Raw genomic sequence first — 15630 nt, forward strand, 5'->3', positions numbered from 1 at the left:
ATGATCACACCAAATGATGTACGACCGGACTAAAATAAGGAAGTTGATAGCCAGTAGCCAATAGCTGCCCTAGCGTCGGTTTTTGTCCGTCTGACTAGCATACAGACGAGCGAACTTTTCGACCGGACTCGAGTGCGTCGGAAAGATTTGAAACGTGTTCCAAATCTAAAGTTCGTCAGATTTTCTACTGAAAAAGTTCGCTGCAGGCCCGATGAAGCCCACACACGGTCGAATTGTCCGCTGGACTCAGTCCGTCGGACCAGTCCAGTCGAAAAGTCCACTTGTGTGTACACGGCATAACAGAATAATGTAATGGACTTACACTAGTTATACAATAGTGGCAATTTGATCATCAAATTTTCCATTCCATTATTTGCTGAAATTGCAAGGCAATTTAGGACGAAATGGTGGTTTCCATTAACCATAAGAAGATTCAAACTGCCCTTTCAACAAAATTGGCATTGTTATTTTCTGTTTTGTTCCCATATCAATTTGATCTGACAATACATTATACTGAAACTAATTGACACAATACTGTGCAGTTTCTACTTCAGAATCAACCAAGCTCAGGTGGTCAACTGAACTTGTAGGTGGGTAAACTTTCTGCGATTATCTGTGATTCCAAATGGCTCAAAAGTGGTTGAGATTGACCAGAAATTGCCACAACTCAGGACAGTTTAAACTGTTTATACTGAGCTTGTAACTTTTTTTTATGACCAAACAGGAAAACAGACTATAGTCAACTAATGATAAGCATGAGGAATAGAGAAATAAAAATAGATGACACCCACAATTATAAGTTACTTATGGCAATCGGACCTTTCACAAGAATTTTCAGGGTGGCGATAAGATAATTATTGAGTGATTACTATTGGATAATACAGTTTGGACACCAGGGACTTTGGACAAATTAATTGTTTACAATGATCTCCTTTTATTCCCATGGTTTAAATCCTTTTTACCCTTAAAGCGGTTGTAAACCACTGGACATTTTTTTTTTGTACCTGCAAGGTAAAGGCATAATGCGATGCATGCTAGCACATTATGCTAAACTTATTTTAAAACAAAGCTCTTCCAGCGCCAAGATGTTGGTGCTGCGGATGCTCCCATCTTCACCCGTCTTGCTTCCGCTTACACAGACTCTAGCTCTGTGACTGGCCAAAGCCGCAATGATATCACTATCGCGAATGCGTGTGGGATCTGCCGTTAACGGCACGGGGCTCCGAAGAAACGGCACAGCCATTCGTTCATACGCCTGTGATGTCACTGGCTGCTTGTACACTAAATATTATTATTATAGGCTTACCTATAGGTAAAAGCAAAAGATGGAAGTTAATTTCCACTTTAAAGAGGATCTTCACTGCATCTGAGCACTACAAACCAAAAACACTATTTAATTCATATTCAAAGCAAACACCCCATCCATGTATACATGCTTTTTTTTGTTGAGAAGTCACTTTGATAAACAACACCCTAGCATTTCTGGCCGTGGCCATCTTGAGTAAGGGCAAATCGTTCATGTAGCATTTACTTCCAGGAATTTGTCTGCCCCTAGTTCAGCCATGCATGCAGGAGAGTGTGCTTAGCTGAGAAAACACCTCCTCTTCCCCTGCCCTCCCGAAGACACTTGGATTACCTAAAAAGTAACTCAGTTGTTGACCCTTCTGAAGACTCCTGGGAATGATGTATGACATAATTTGCCTAGGCAAGAAACCAGGACTATCAGCTAATGCTAGCAGTATGAGGATTAAAAATGCTCAATGTTGATTGAAAGAGTGAAGTTCCACTTTAATTGTCCCAACTGCTCAAGTACACCTGGCAGTGTTAAAATTTGTCCCAACCCCTTTCACCGTTGCTGGTCAGCATTCAAATGTGGAAAGAATTATAAAAATAGGTGTGTAATCTAACAAATAAATCCTATACTATATATGATCATTATATACCTGTTAGGAAAAAAATATGATTACTACATGTAGTAACTGTATACAGGTAAACAGAATACAATATTTGTCAGGATAGTTGTCCTTAAAAGCTGAACTACAAGCAGTGATACAGCTGCTTGTAGTGCTGTACTCTTAAATAAAATTACTAAATATATTTTTAAGCATTTGACATTTCATCGGACTCTTGCAATCCCCTGTACAGTAGCACCCTTACTAGAAGAGGGAGGGGTGGGACTAGGAACCAATCTGGTATTCTGCAAAAAGCTCTGACAAGGAACACAATGATAGGAGGAAGGAGCACAGTTAGGGTCCTTTCACACAAGCTTTTCGATTAGGTCTGCCTGTCAGTTTTTCAGGCAGACCTGTTCTGAGCCTCCATTCACCCCTATGGATCGGTGGATGTCAGCGGTGACATGTCCGCTGACACCCACCGCTATGCGTTCCAATCCTGTCCTCCAAATCTGGATGGATGGTGACCCTATTTTCCATCCATCTAGAGGATCGGATAAGATCAGGTGATAAACGGACAGGCTATCCAATTTCACCCAATTTCCCCATAGGGGAGAGCAGAACTTTGTCTGTCTCCGCTGTGCACAGTAAGTGGAGACGGACCTGTCATCCGCCTGCTCAGCTGGGATTAGCGGAGCGATCCCTGCTGAGCAAAGTGGAGTCCACCACCTGTGTGAAAGGACCCTTAGTCTATTCGGCCTGCCCAATCACCAGGCTGGGGCCATTGAGAGGACATTAAAATATATTCCTTCTACTGTCTTGTCTACAACTGTAACAGACAAATTAAGGTCAACCATTTGTCTGTGCTATGTGTCAGGGCGGGAATGGAAGGACACTAATTGCATGCAAATCCTTCGGCAAGTAAAACAGATCCTTTATATATATATTTCATCTACTATGTATTTAGTGGTTTGCCCAGAGAAATTTTTGAGCAGAAACTTAAAGCCCAATTGTTAAAATCTGCTAAATACATTCCAGGTACATCAAAATAAAAAGGTGCTTGAAGTCTTACTGTTTGTTTCTTTTAGAAACACGCTACAGCCTGCATAGAAAAGTCTGTCTGCTGCCATCATGCTCCAGAGAAGGTTCCTTGTCCCTGTGTGAAAGCAACTTCTAAGCCCTGCTGAGTCAGAGCTACAGCTCTCTAGTCAAAGGGCTTATGATCTTTACTGAATGCAAATTTATAGATCTGACTCAGGTCAGACCTCTGCAGTGAGACTTCCACAGAGAGCAAGGGTCCTTCTCTACGGTATGTTGGCAGGGGAGGACAGGCTGTGGCTTCTTTCTAAATAAAACTGTAATGCCCCGTACACACGGTCGGACTTTGTTCGGACATTCCGACAACAAAATCCTAGGATTTTTTCCGACAGATGTTGGCTCAAACTTGTCTTGCATACACACGGTCACACAAAGTTGTTGGAAAATCCGATCGTTCTAAACGCGGTGACGTAAAACATGTACGTCGGGTCTATAAACGGGGCAGTGGCCAATAGCTTTCATCTCTTTATTTTTTCTGAGCATGCGTGGCACTTTGTCCGTCGGATTTGTGTACACACGATTGGAATTTCCGACAACGGATTTTGTTGTCGGAAAATTTTATCTCCTGCTCTCCAACTTTGTGTGTTGGAAAATCCGATGGAAAATGTCCGATGGAGCCCACACACGGTCGGAATTTCTGACAACACGCTCCGATCGGACATTTTCCATCGGAAAATCCGACCGTGTGTACGGGGCATTGGACTTTGCACAATTTTTGTTTTTGTGCACCTGGAATGTTTTTAGTTCATTTAAACAGAAATTTCATTTGAGTTTTTTAATTTGTGAGAAATTAGCCTATCCTTTAACTGCTGTCTGATGACAGAATAAACTGAATGCTCATTGTTGGTACATGTAGGACATAATATTCCTATGTAGTGGTCATGAATTAAATAGTGGTTTTCACCAAAAGTATGTAGTGACATGCACCCTGCCAGTGACTAGCTGCAAGTAGGCACCCCCATTGAAAGTATTGGGAGGCTGCTGGCTTTCACAGCAATCACATGTGAGCGACCGCCCCCCGGTGTATATCCTGTGTGTGTGTATATATATATATATATATATATATATATATACACACACATACACACACAAACAGGTCAGGACTGCACACACCTGGCATATAACTTGATCCTTTAGGTGCAGAGCAAGCAATGGAGATCACCTAGACTCCAGTATATAGAAAAACCAAGAAAAAGTCCAATCTGCAGCCCCTTGTAAATTTATTAACAGAGTAAAAAACTCATCAAAGAGACATAAAAAATTCACAACGTTTCGGATCCATCAAGATCCTTCATCAGGTATAGCAAGCATGCTTGCAATACCTGATGAAGGAGGTTGATGGATCCAAAACGTCGTAATTTTTTATGTCTCTTTGATGAGTTTTTTACTCTCTTAATAAATTTACAAGGTGCTGCAGATTGGACTTTTTCTTGTTATATAAAGCGCTGCGTAAACTGTCGGCGCTATATAAATCCTGTATAATAATAATAATAATATATATATCTATATATAATTCTTCAATAAAATTGATAGTGCTTTATTGCTAGGTGTACCAAATAATAGCATGACTCCTAATGACATACACTACACAAGTAGTATGCAGCAGTCTGACTTCATAATGATTGATCCCTAGCAATTTTTGTAGCAGAACAATCTCCTGTACAGCTCTAGTCCATTCAGATACATTGACATTGCGATAACTGCACCCCATCACTAATCTACAGCACATAGCCATGCTCCAGAATTATAGCGCACTGCAGGGAGCAGATGCATATACTGTGTGTGCTGCATTGCTCTGGACTGAAAAACAATTACTTTCATTTTTTATATGTTGAGGTGCATTAATTTTCTATTTGAAATAAATGGGATGCCTAATGCAACACACCTTTACATATGGAAATGCATACTTTGTAGTGTACTGCATTACTGCATGAATGGGCCCTTGGTACTTTTAAGCATTTGCAATTTGGGACCTCATGCATCTATACAAATTTGCAACTCCCACAAAAACTAATATGATGCATTTCACAAAGCCATGGTTTGCAAACGCTGTTGTTCCTACAATTGGCCGATATGCTGTAGCTTCACAATATACAGAAGTCTGTCCTTATCCCTCTTTCCTGGCAACCATTCTATAATGCCAGTGCTATGACATGAAAATATACATAAATAGGCAGATAAAGCAGCATTTCTACGCTTTTAAATCTTTGACAACTACTGTAACAGTAATTGAAGTAATCAGTAACTAAATGACAATCAGTTTGCTAAAGCACCACATATCAAACAATCACCTTTCTAAAAAAAATTACTGATTTCAGTTTTCTTTCATGCTTTGTTTTGTTGTACACCCCAGTAATGCTGATCTCCTGCAGCATCTTTGCACTTTGCAGCCACTTCATGTCTGCATGACTTGGCTGCATGGCACTTTTGAGGGGGCTTTCTTTATGGTGACAATAGTGTACCATGCTCACCACTTTTAGTCTCCATGGGAATCCCCTGTAACAAGGTGACAATGCAGAAGCACAATTCTGAAACAGGGACAAAGTTATGTCACCTTACAACAGGAAGTAAAAAAGAGAATAGAAAAAAGAGGGCGCACCAGCCTTGTGCATTATCCTTTGATATATTTATTAGAAGAAAAATTATTAAAAACTACTCACAAGGATGGAAAGAAAACCACAATGAAACAGTCTTTGGCTTATGACAATCCGTCTACTGGTAGCAGTCTCCAGATCCTAAAGAAAGGACGTGCGAACCACTGCTGGCTGACGTGTTTCGAAGGATTACCTTCTTCCTCAGGCTCTGGGGAAGAAGGTAATCCTTCGAAATGCGTCAGCCAGCAGTGGTTCGCACGTCCTTTCTTTAGGATCTGGAGACTGCTACCAGTAGACGTATTGTCATAAGTCAAAGACTGTTATATTGTGGTTTTATTTCCATCCTTGTGAGTAGTTTTTAATACTTTTTCTTCTAATGAATATATAAAGGATAATGCACAAGGCTGGTGCGCCCTCTTTTTCTATTGTCTTTTTTGACTGCTAGGATAGCCCTATCCTAGAGAGCAGCAAGGCCTAAAGATATTATCCATTCTGAACTTTGGATCGCCTGGTCAACACATTTGTGCGCAAGAGTATTTGTTTTGCCGCTATTACAACAGGAAGTGCCTGATGCAGATTCAAAAATACTGAAAATGCCTTTTGAAGAGGAATTTCATTAACATGTTAAAGCTTGTATGTGATTTTAGTAATTAGCTTACATGTACCCTATCAAAAAGTAACTACAAATGACTTGTTTAATGATTTAAAGGGCTGCAAGATACACCTTTATCTTTGGCTCAGGTTTTATTATGAAGAGCTATTAGCACAGTCAAACTAAAATACATCACATTCTACAGTTTACAGACTTTCCTAATGCACTAGAGCTTATTTACTAAAATGTAAAGTGATGCAAGCCATTGTATACTGTAAGTGTCCAATCATTGTTTCTACATGATATTCATGGATACTTTGACTTCACTGAATCAGGCCAGGCTGGTTCACCTCATTTCACACTTTAGGAAATCAGCCCCCTTTTTACCTGCAAATGCCTTTACTTCAAAGATTCTACATGTTCGTTCACAACTCTCATTAAAATTCTTTGTCCTAGCTTAGCAACCTCTTCTGCGTGCATCTTGGTCATGGTTTCATGGTATTAATCTTTTATTTTAGCTGCAGTGTAATAAGGTACAGCATTGTTATGCTGTCTACCCTGGATATAATAGAGCAATAAATCCAAATATCAAGCTTTGAATAGTCCAGTAAAAACATAAAAAAATCAGAAAAAAACAAACCAAAATTGGGGGACATTTATAAAGCTTACAACAACTGAAACACAGGCAAGCTCCAGTAAAAACACAGAAATGTACTTAAAAAATAAAATAACGTAAACAGCTATGCAGTTCAAATCACATGCACTTCAAGATAAAAATACACAAAGTGCAGGACTACCCAGGTCACAGCTTGCATAGTTTTTATATATGTCCCCCAAATTGTAATAAGGTGGGTACATTGATAAAGTGATCTGAAAATGGAAGGCCAAGAAGAAAGCAAACAAATAAACAATGGACCCATATCAAAACATTATAAATAAATATGCAATGGGATTGATTTACTAAAGACAAATAGACTGGACACTTTGGAAGTGCAAGTGCACTGCGAAAGGACATTTGCTCCAGAGCTTAGTAAATGAGGTGATACTTCACTTTGCAAAGAATACTCAATCACATGCCAAGAAAATTAAAGTGTATTTGCTTGCACATGATAGGATAATAGGAATCAGCAGAGCTCCCCCCAATTTACTAAGCTCTTGCAGAGTGCAACTGCATTTACAAAGTGCCCAGTCTATTTGCCTTTAGCAAATCAACCCCTGTGTGTGTGTATATATAGTATATATATATATATATATATATATATATATATATATATATATATATATATATATATGCACACACACAAATATACACACATTTTTTCAGCTACACATTATTAGTGAAGGTATTCACTATGTCCATAAAAGTAAAGCTTAAAAAAACGTTTCTTTGCTTACACTATACATAAAAAAAATTAGATCTCAGAGTACTTTTTAAGAATGTACAAACATGTTTTCATATATGGATTCCGAACAAACATCCCTAATACATTTACATCTTTTCCAATAATGCCCAAATTTAAAACCTTGTGCCAAAATTACTGGGTTCTCTAGAAAGTGAAATGGAAATTTTCACTGCCCCTCTTCTGTTTCCAAAGGTTTCAATGCTAACATTAATAGGAACACTGGTGTCTCGGTTGTTTTGTATCCTTGGCATCATAGTACAAGGTGGCGTTTGGCACAGGTATTGCTCTGTTGGTTTGCACTTTGCAGAAGGATTCCCATATAATGAGCTTGATCTTGGCGTTTCCACATGCTTTGGTTTAGGGCACGGTATAGGGTTTACAGAAAGTAAGTATCCAGAACCAAGATCTTCAGGAGATGAAGTTTTATCACAGTTGGAGATAAAAATGGCTGGGGTAGGGCTTCGACTGTATTCCTGAATTATCTGGACAGGTACAGGTGCCACTGGACTTCCAATCATTAGGGTAAGCTTTGAAGCTTTATGCTGAGATGGCAAAAGGACAGGATAGAGGTTTGTTTTGCACCCAGGTGAGCAACCCCTTTGAAAAACAAGAACATTTGGCACCATATCAGGAGATCCAGAAGTTCCTTTCTGCAGCCTTTCTGGTGACATCCATATGTCACTGGTTGAGGTTTGTTGTACAGGAGGGGTATTTGAGGGTGTCCTGGTCAGTTGAAACTGTGTAATCTGAAGAGTCGGTGCTTCTGATACCATAAATCCCTTTGGTGGTGTCTGCAATCCTACTGAGTACTGCTTGGGTGAATTATCTCTTTGAGGCATCAGAAGAACAGGGTGGCCAAGGCTACCCCCTTGACATTTAGAGTGAAGAGGTTGCACTGTCAAACTGCAACTAGATATATACATTTTGACACCCTTGATGTTGGACATGGGGGTGACATTCTCAGCATAATCTTTGGATGGTTGATTGGAGTTGCATGAAGTAAAAATGGTATATGGTTTTCCAATCTGAGTTGCAGAAACAGCTGAATTGTTGGCTAGTACCACATCTAGACGTGAAGTCCAAGATGAATTACTTTTTGACACAGAAGGAAAGGGCTCTGCAAAGTTGCCCTGGTCTTTAGATGAAGGAGAGGTCCTCTGAATTGTCACTGTACTTTTAGAATTTGTAAATCCACAACCATGATCATGGGCAAACCCCCCTTGGCCAAAGCAGACATGGCTACCATGTGAACTACTGCAAGAGGAGGAATATCTCCAAGGCATGTGGGGTCGAGTGGCAGTGCAAGAACAGGTGCACATGGAACTTTTTACTGGACCTTTTCTTCTGTCCGGCTGCTCAAGTGTAACATCCAGCCTAGAACAATGCAAGGCAGAAGCCTCTCCAGGCTTCCCACTGCATCCATTTGCAAATTTCTCCTTTGGCAAAGGAGAGACACATGACACAGGACTCAAGTCTGATTGTGTCCTAAAACAGTGATCCCCACAAGCAGGCTGTGAAGCGTGAGAACAAGACCTGCTGCATTTTGGACGACACAATGTCAAGTCTAGTTTGGAGACGTAGGAAGAAGCAGATCTAGGACTATTCCAGCAGGACATACTGAGGCCAGGTGGTAAGTAACTGCACTCCAAAAAGGTCCCAGTTTTCAAGCCTGCTAAGTCTTCAGCAGAAAATTCTCTCCTGTTAAAATTCCTAATTGCAAATCTTTTGCATTCATTTCACTGCTGCAGAAAGATCAGAATGCCAAAGTCACAGAAGGAAATCCAATAAAAAAAAAGGTTTTGAAAACAAAATCAAAGTAAAAGTGGAGCTAGATGCAGCCTGAAGTAGGAGATAAATCATCTGGCTTCGATGTGCAATGGTGTCTGCAGGGAGAGGAGGAGAAAGCCAGAAACTCCAGCGAGACCGTGCACAGAGCTCAAGGTATCTTAGTCAGTGCAGAAGTCAGCTTACTCTTGCATCTACTAGAGGAGAAAATAAAAGGGGCTCTAGATTTGGAGCTGGAAGTGCACTGCTCCTGCTGCTGCCCTGCCTCTCCTCACCCTAATCTGACTTTTTTGCCTTTGCATGTCTGTGGTGCTTCTGTTCACGAGTCTTAAGAGTATTTCCTACATCCTTTCCAAGTAAAGGGCACAGTGGAATTCAGCAGTAATGATAAAAAAAAAAAAAAACTTAACAAAGAAGGTAGGATTTTAAAAATATCCTCCATGTGTTTTTCATTTTTTTTTTTTTAAAGAAAAAGAAAAGCCCAAGAATTTGGCACTTGAAGCAAATGCCTTAACACCTTTAGTGCTGAAATATGATGCAGAGCGTCAGGGTCCACCCAGCTCTCTCAGTATGCAGCTGTTTAATCCTCGCCAGAGACGACGGTGTTAACGCTGCAGCTTGAACAATAATAGTCTGTGTCTGTACTGTATGGAGGGCTAGTGCAGCCTGTAGTCTTTGCAGCTCAGTTGCTACAGTGCAAGTCAAGTGAAAGCAAAGGTGACACTCAGGCGCGTACCCAGATTTACAAATTGATTTTGTCCTAAGATGCAATCCAATCCACATTCTTGCACAACTAAACAAGCTGCTGTGATGCAATTGTTATTTAAAAAGAACCTTAGTTCAAATACTGACTTAAAGCCATGTTAAAGCTTTTCTGTGACCAGTAAATAAGGACCAAGGGAAGGACAGAAATACTTACCTTTCCTGGGAAAATGCTATTTCAGGCCCCCTCTAGTGTTGATCATGTGATCAGAACCTTAGACATTTGATCCATGTTGAAGCAGAGTCCAAAAAAAAAAATCATTTTACCAAATGCCTAGGTTGCCTATTCTTTATATAACCAGCACTGGGGGGAGCATGGATATTTAAGGCCTTTGTTTTTACTCATCCTAGAAAAAATAAAAGATTCTGTCTTTAGACCAAAGACAAACTACAGCAGGATAGGATCTGCACATACCTACAGCAGCCTCAAAGCAGCCTCAAAGTACCTGTAGATATTATTATTATTATTATTATATAGAATTCATATAGCGCCGACAGTTATAGCCGAACTACAGGCTGTCCTGCAGGGGGCAACTTTCAAGCATGTTCTGATGTGCTAGTCTGCCCCTTCCTACCTCTTCATTCCTATAGGCTGAAGAAAGCTGTTCATCAAAATGATGTGCCAATAGGAATGTGAGTGGGGTGGGATTACCCAGGGGTATCTGAACTTTGCCTGTCATTTGGCCATATCTGCAGGTATTCTTAGCATAGGCGTGCGCAGGGGATATGCCAGGCGTGCCTGGGCACACCCTAATTACCGTGTGAGGCACAGATTCCCCCTGCTGATATTTCACCAAAGCCCCCTAAATGGGGTTTATTAAAAAAATTTAGAAAATAATATAAAAATGAAATTGTAAAAAATAATAATAAAAAAAACTACTGACGCAGTCCACTGCCCTACTGACACCAACCTCTGCCCTACTGACACAGGGAACTGCCCTACTGACACAGTCCACTGTCCTACTGACACAGTCCACTGCCCAACTGACACTATCACCTGCCCTACTGACACAGTCCCCTGCCCTACTGACACAGTCCACTGCCCTACTGACGCCAACCTCTGCCCTACTGACGCCAACCTCTGCCCTACTGACACAGTCCCCTGCCCTACTGACACAGTCCACTGCCCTACTAACTGCCCATGTTTTAATACATTGTACAATGTTTTTTACAATTTTTTTATAAGAGTGTGTGTAATCCCTTCTCATTGGCCTGCCTCTCCATAGCCAGGGGTGTCCAAACTACGGCCCTCCAGCTGTTGCGGAACTACACTTCCCATGAGGCATTGTAAAACTCTGACATTCACAGACATGGCTAGGCATGATGGGAGTTGTAGTTCCTTAACAACTGGAGGGCCATAGTTTGGACACCCCTGCATCTCCCCTTCAGTCTATGAATGCTGCTGCCAGGCTTATCCACCTTACCAACTGATCAGTGTCTGCCAACCCTCTCCTCCAATCCCTACACTGGCTCCCAATCGCCCAGCGAATTAAATTCAAAATATTAACCACAACATACAAAGCCATTCACAACTCTGTCCCGAGCTACATCACCAATCTTGTTTCCAAATATCACCCAAACCGTCCTCTCCTCCCAAGACCTCCTACTCTCAAGCTCCCTGGTCTCCTCCTCCCATGCTTGTCTCAACGATTTGTCCAAAATCTCTCCCATCCTCTGTAACTCGCTACCTCAACCTGTCCAGCTATCGCCTACTCTTGCTACCTTCAGGCAACCCCTGAAAACTCATCTATTCAGGGAAGCCTATCAAGCCTCCAACTAATCTTTTACCACTTCCATCAGCTCATTCCCCACAGTAACAACCTTTTGTACCACCTGCCCCACCCTATTAGATTGTAAGCTCTTCTGAGCAGGGCCCTCTTAATCCTCTTGTATTTTATTGTACTATAACTGTATTGTCTCCCTTATATTGTAAAGCACTGCGTAAACTGCTGGCGCTATATAAATCCTGTATAATAATAATATTATATATATATTACACATACATACATAAATACAGACACACGCATGCGTATTTGAGCTTTGGGGTGCACACCCTAATGCAATAGGCTGCGCACGCCTATGATTCTTAGGTTGCTGCAGGTGCAGTATGTCCAGGTACCTTGAAAGTGATTGTACATTATACTTGCAGCTGTTTGTTGTGTTCTGAATATAATCTTTTTAACATAGCTTTGAGTATAGATCTTCCTTAAAGGAGAAGTACAGTCAAAGCTCGTTTGGCTGTACTTCTCCTGTGGATCACAGAAGTGCAGTTCATTCTGCACTCCTGTAACCCACTTTCAGCTGACAGTGGGCTGAAGAACACAGTTGACTGATGTCACAGAGCTTGCCCCCCCTTTCCTGATCTGCCGGGCTGCCTGCTTGGATAAGGGTCGTGTATGAATCTTGGGGGGACCCCCACGCCAATTTTTTGATGTGGGGGTTCCCCTTAAGATCCATACCAGACTGAAGGGTCTGGTATCATCTTGGGGGCGCAAATTTTTTTTTAATTTTCGCGTTCCCCCCTCAAGATTCTCAGCACACAAGTCACACCGCAATCGGATCCTCTTGATCCGATTTCCGGTGAGACCTCTATTCAAATCATTGGGCTCCCATAAGGAACCTGTGGTAATCGCGCCCAGACATTAGTGCCATACCTATCTAAATGGTGATTTACTGGTCAGCTTATACGGTGCCTTGAAAAAGTATTCATCCCCCTTGAAATTTACCACATTTTGTCATGTATTTTGTCATGCAAAAAGGTAAATGTATTTTATTGGGATTTTATGTGATAGACCAACATAAAGTGACACATAATTGTGAAGTGGAAGGAAAATGATAAATGGTTTTCAACATTTTTTACAAATAAATATGTGAAAAGTGTGGTGTGCATTTGTAATCAGCCCCCTTGAGTCAATACTTTGTAGAACCACCTTTTGCTGCAATTACAGCTGCAAGTCTTTTTGGGGATGTCTCTACCAGCTTTGCACATCTACAGAGTGACATTTTTGCCCATTCTTCTTTGCAAAATAGCTCAAGCTCTGTCAGACTGGATGGAGAGTTTCTGTGAGCAGCCATTTCCTGCTGGAAGGTGAACCTCTGCCCCAGTCTCAAGTCTTTTGCAGACTCTAAAAGGTTTTCTTCTAAGATTGCCCTGTATTTGGCTGCATCCATCTTCCCATCAACTCTGACCAGCTTTCCTGTCCCTGCTGAAGAAAAGCATCCCCACAACATGATGCTGCCACCACCATGTTTGGTACACCCCAACTGGATGATCTCCCTGCAAGAGTGAGAGTGGCAGAGCCACCTACAGTGTGCAGGGAGGTACTAGAGGCGGCTGGGTGCGTCAGCTATAAAGCAGTAAAAGTAAGACATGTGGAAGACGATAGAGCTTTTAAGGAGGGGGGAAGAAGATGGGGCAGTGAAGCGGGGATTCCATGCAAAGGTCAGAGCTGAAGAGGGGTGCAAATGAGATGTGGATGGGGGGTGCATGGATAAGCAGCTGTGGGAAGGCAGAGGTAAGGCTGAACTGTGTGCCCTTTGTGTTGGGCACCCCTGAATTCTGCACTCTGTATGCAGCACACCCCTGAACTCTGCACTATGTATATATTCCACCCCTGAACGTTGCGTACCCCCCCCCCCCCCAACTCTGCACTCCATACATAATGCCCTCCTGGTAATTAATGCTCCTTTAAGACCCTCCTACTGTTAGTGAAATTTGACCACACCCAATATTATATGCAATTCAAAGGGTGTGTGTGTGAAGGGAGATTGCACCATGTGTGGGCAGTTGAAATCAAGAAAATATTTTGTTTTTGTTGGAAATTTTAAATGCAAAATACATTAAAACATTTTTTTCTAATAATGCAACACACTTTATTGCTAAATTTTTCAATGCAATATATGAAACAGACTCAAGTTTCTGCTGTATGCATAATGTGCTAGTTCCCTGTGTCTTTGATCAAGCACAGATATTTTTACAACTTGTAGCAAGCAATGTTTATGGCTTACTACAAGCACATAACGAGTCATCTTCAGCTTTTTAGATGACACTGCACTGAAGGATAGCTGAGTGTTTATGTCTCATGCACGCAGAGGAACATTGTGATTGTAAACACGTTTATGCACAATCATACTGAAACCACACAGCCTCTACACAAAATAAACTGGATTAGGAGAAAAGAAATGAGATTATATAAAGGAACTGATTTACCAAAGATCTATAGGGTGATGGGCAGCTACCGCTAAAGCGATATAGGGTTCCTCAACATAAGGAAGGTACCAAAACGTTTCTGAGTCTACGGTTCAGTACAGCGTGTACTACTGTCACTTTTACTGTTTACGCTTGTACTACTATATATTAGGCATGAGTGCGTGTTTTAGCTGAACTAAATTTTGCAATGAAATTAGCAATTTTGCATTTGTCAAAATTTCCGCTAAAACGTGTCTCAGGTTTTACATCGTGGGCCATATAGGCAAAGTTTGCTTGGGAAAATAAGTATTTTGGCTTTGTTTGATCATGGCATCCAATAGCTATTTTGATAAAGACTACCCTAACCCTTTGTTTAAAAACAAAATCATGTGATTGCCATGTCCTTAACCATTTGCCAACTGGCCAATGGTAAGTTTACTGCTGGCCAGCAGCTTGAGAACACAACGTGATGTACACTGGTGCACCCCTCTCGGGATGGCGGTGCTCGGTATCAGGCCGCTATGAGTGGCCCAGATACCACACGATCACATGACACCTAACAAATAACAGTCATGTATGGAATCCATTCATGACATTATTGTTTACTACTGTGTGTGATCTGTGATTCATCACCAGTGATCACATGGTACCTAGGCCAATCACAGCACCCTGTGTCATGGAGATACCACTCAGACCGGATAGACTTTCAGAGCAGAGGATACCGGATAAACAAACTTTCCACTGGATACAGGATCGTCACTCAGGCACCATAATTGTGGATTCGAGAAGAGAAAGAATCGCCATAGTGTAAAACCAGACTAATCGTTTAATAGAAAAAACGTAATGCACTTACATCAAATAAGATGATAAATAGCAAGTTTAAAAAAGCTGGCCGGCTAAGAACAAACGCCCGTCCGGGATACAAACAACGTGGTGACGTCAGCACGTCCCTCCTCCCGACGTATTTTGTCAAAATATGACATCGTCCTGGCCCAGGCAGCCATGGCACCAGGATGATCCGGAGAAGCCTTGGGATGGATATGTTTGTCTAAAACACTTGTTTTGATCTACTATCTAGTGAGTTGCCAATTGCCTTGTTCTTTTACAAAAATCCTTGATTTTAATGCTGCACTTAGTCTGGCGCCCCTTTGTTTCTACTTCTTTACAAAACAAGTAAGACATTGGCTGTGTATTCAGTGAGAATGGTGTTCATTGATTGTATGTGAGTACAGAGGTGGATGAGAGCAATCTCCGGGAGGTAGATGACAGATGTAGGGTGTGTATTAATGAGGTCAGCTGGTAAACTACTTCCTGT

The 15630-nt window shown here is 41.4% G+C and overlaps 1 protein-coding gene across 1 annotated transcript in view; it reads right to left on the bottom strand.

Moving 5' to 3' along the window:
- Positions 1 to 15630, bottom strand: part of SPTBN5 (spectrin beta, non-erythrocytic 5) — a 367667-nt gene that overhangs the window by 150968 nt on the left and 201069 nt on the right. The window lies entirely within an intron of this gene.

The sequence above is a fragment of the Aquarana catesbeiana genome, linkage group LG13 (assembly GCF_042186555.1).
Source record: "Aquarana catesbeiana isolate 2022-GZ linkage group LG13, ASM4218655v1, whole genome shotgun sequence".
Lineage (NCBI taxonomy): Eukaryota > Metazoa > Chordata > Amphibia > Anura > Ranidae > Aquarana > Aquarana catesbeiana.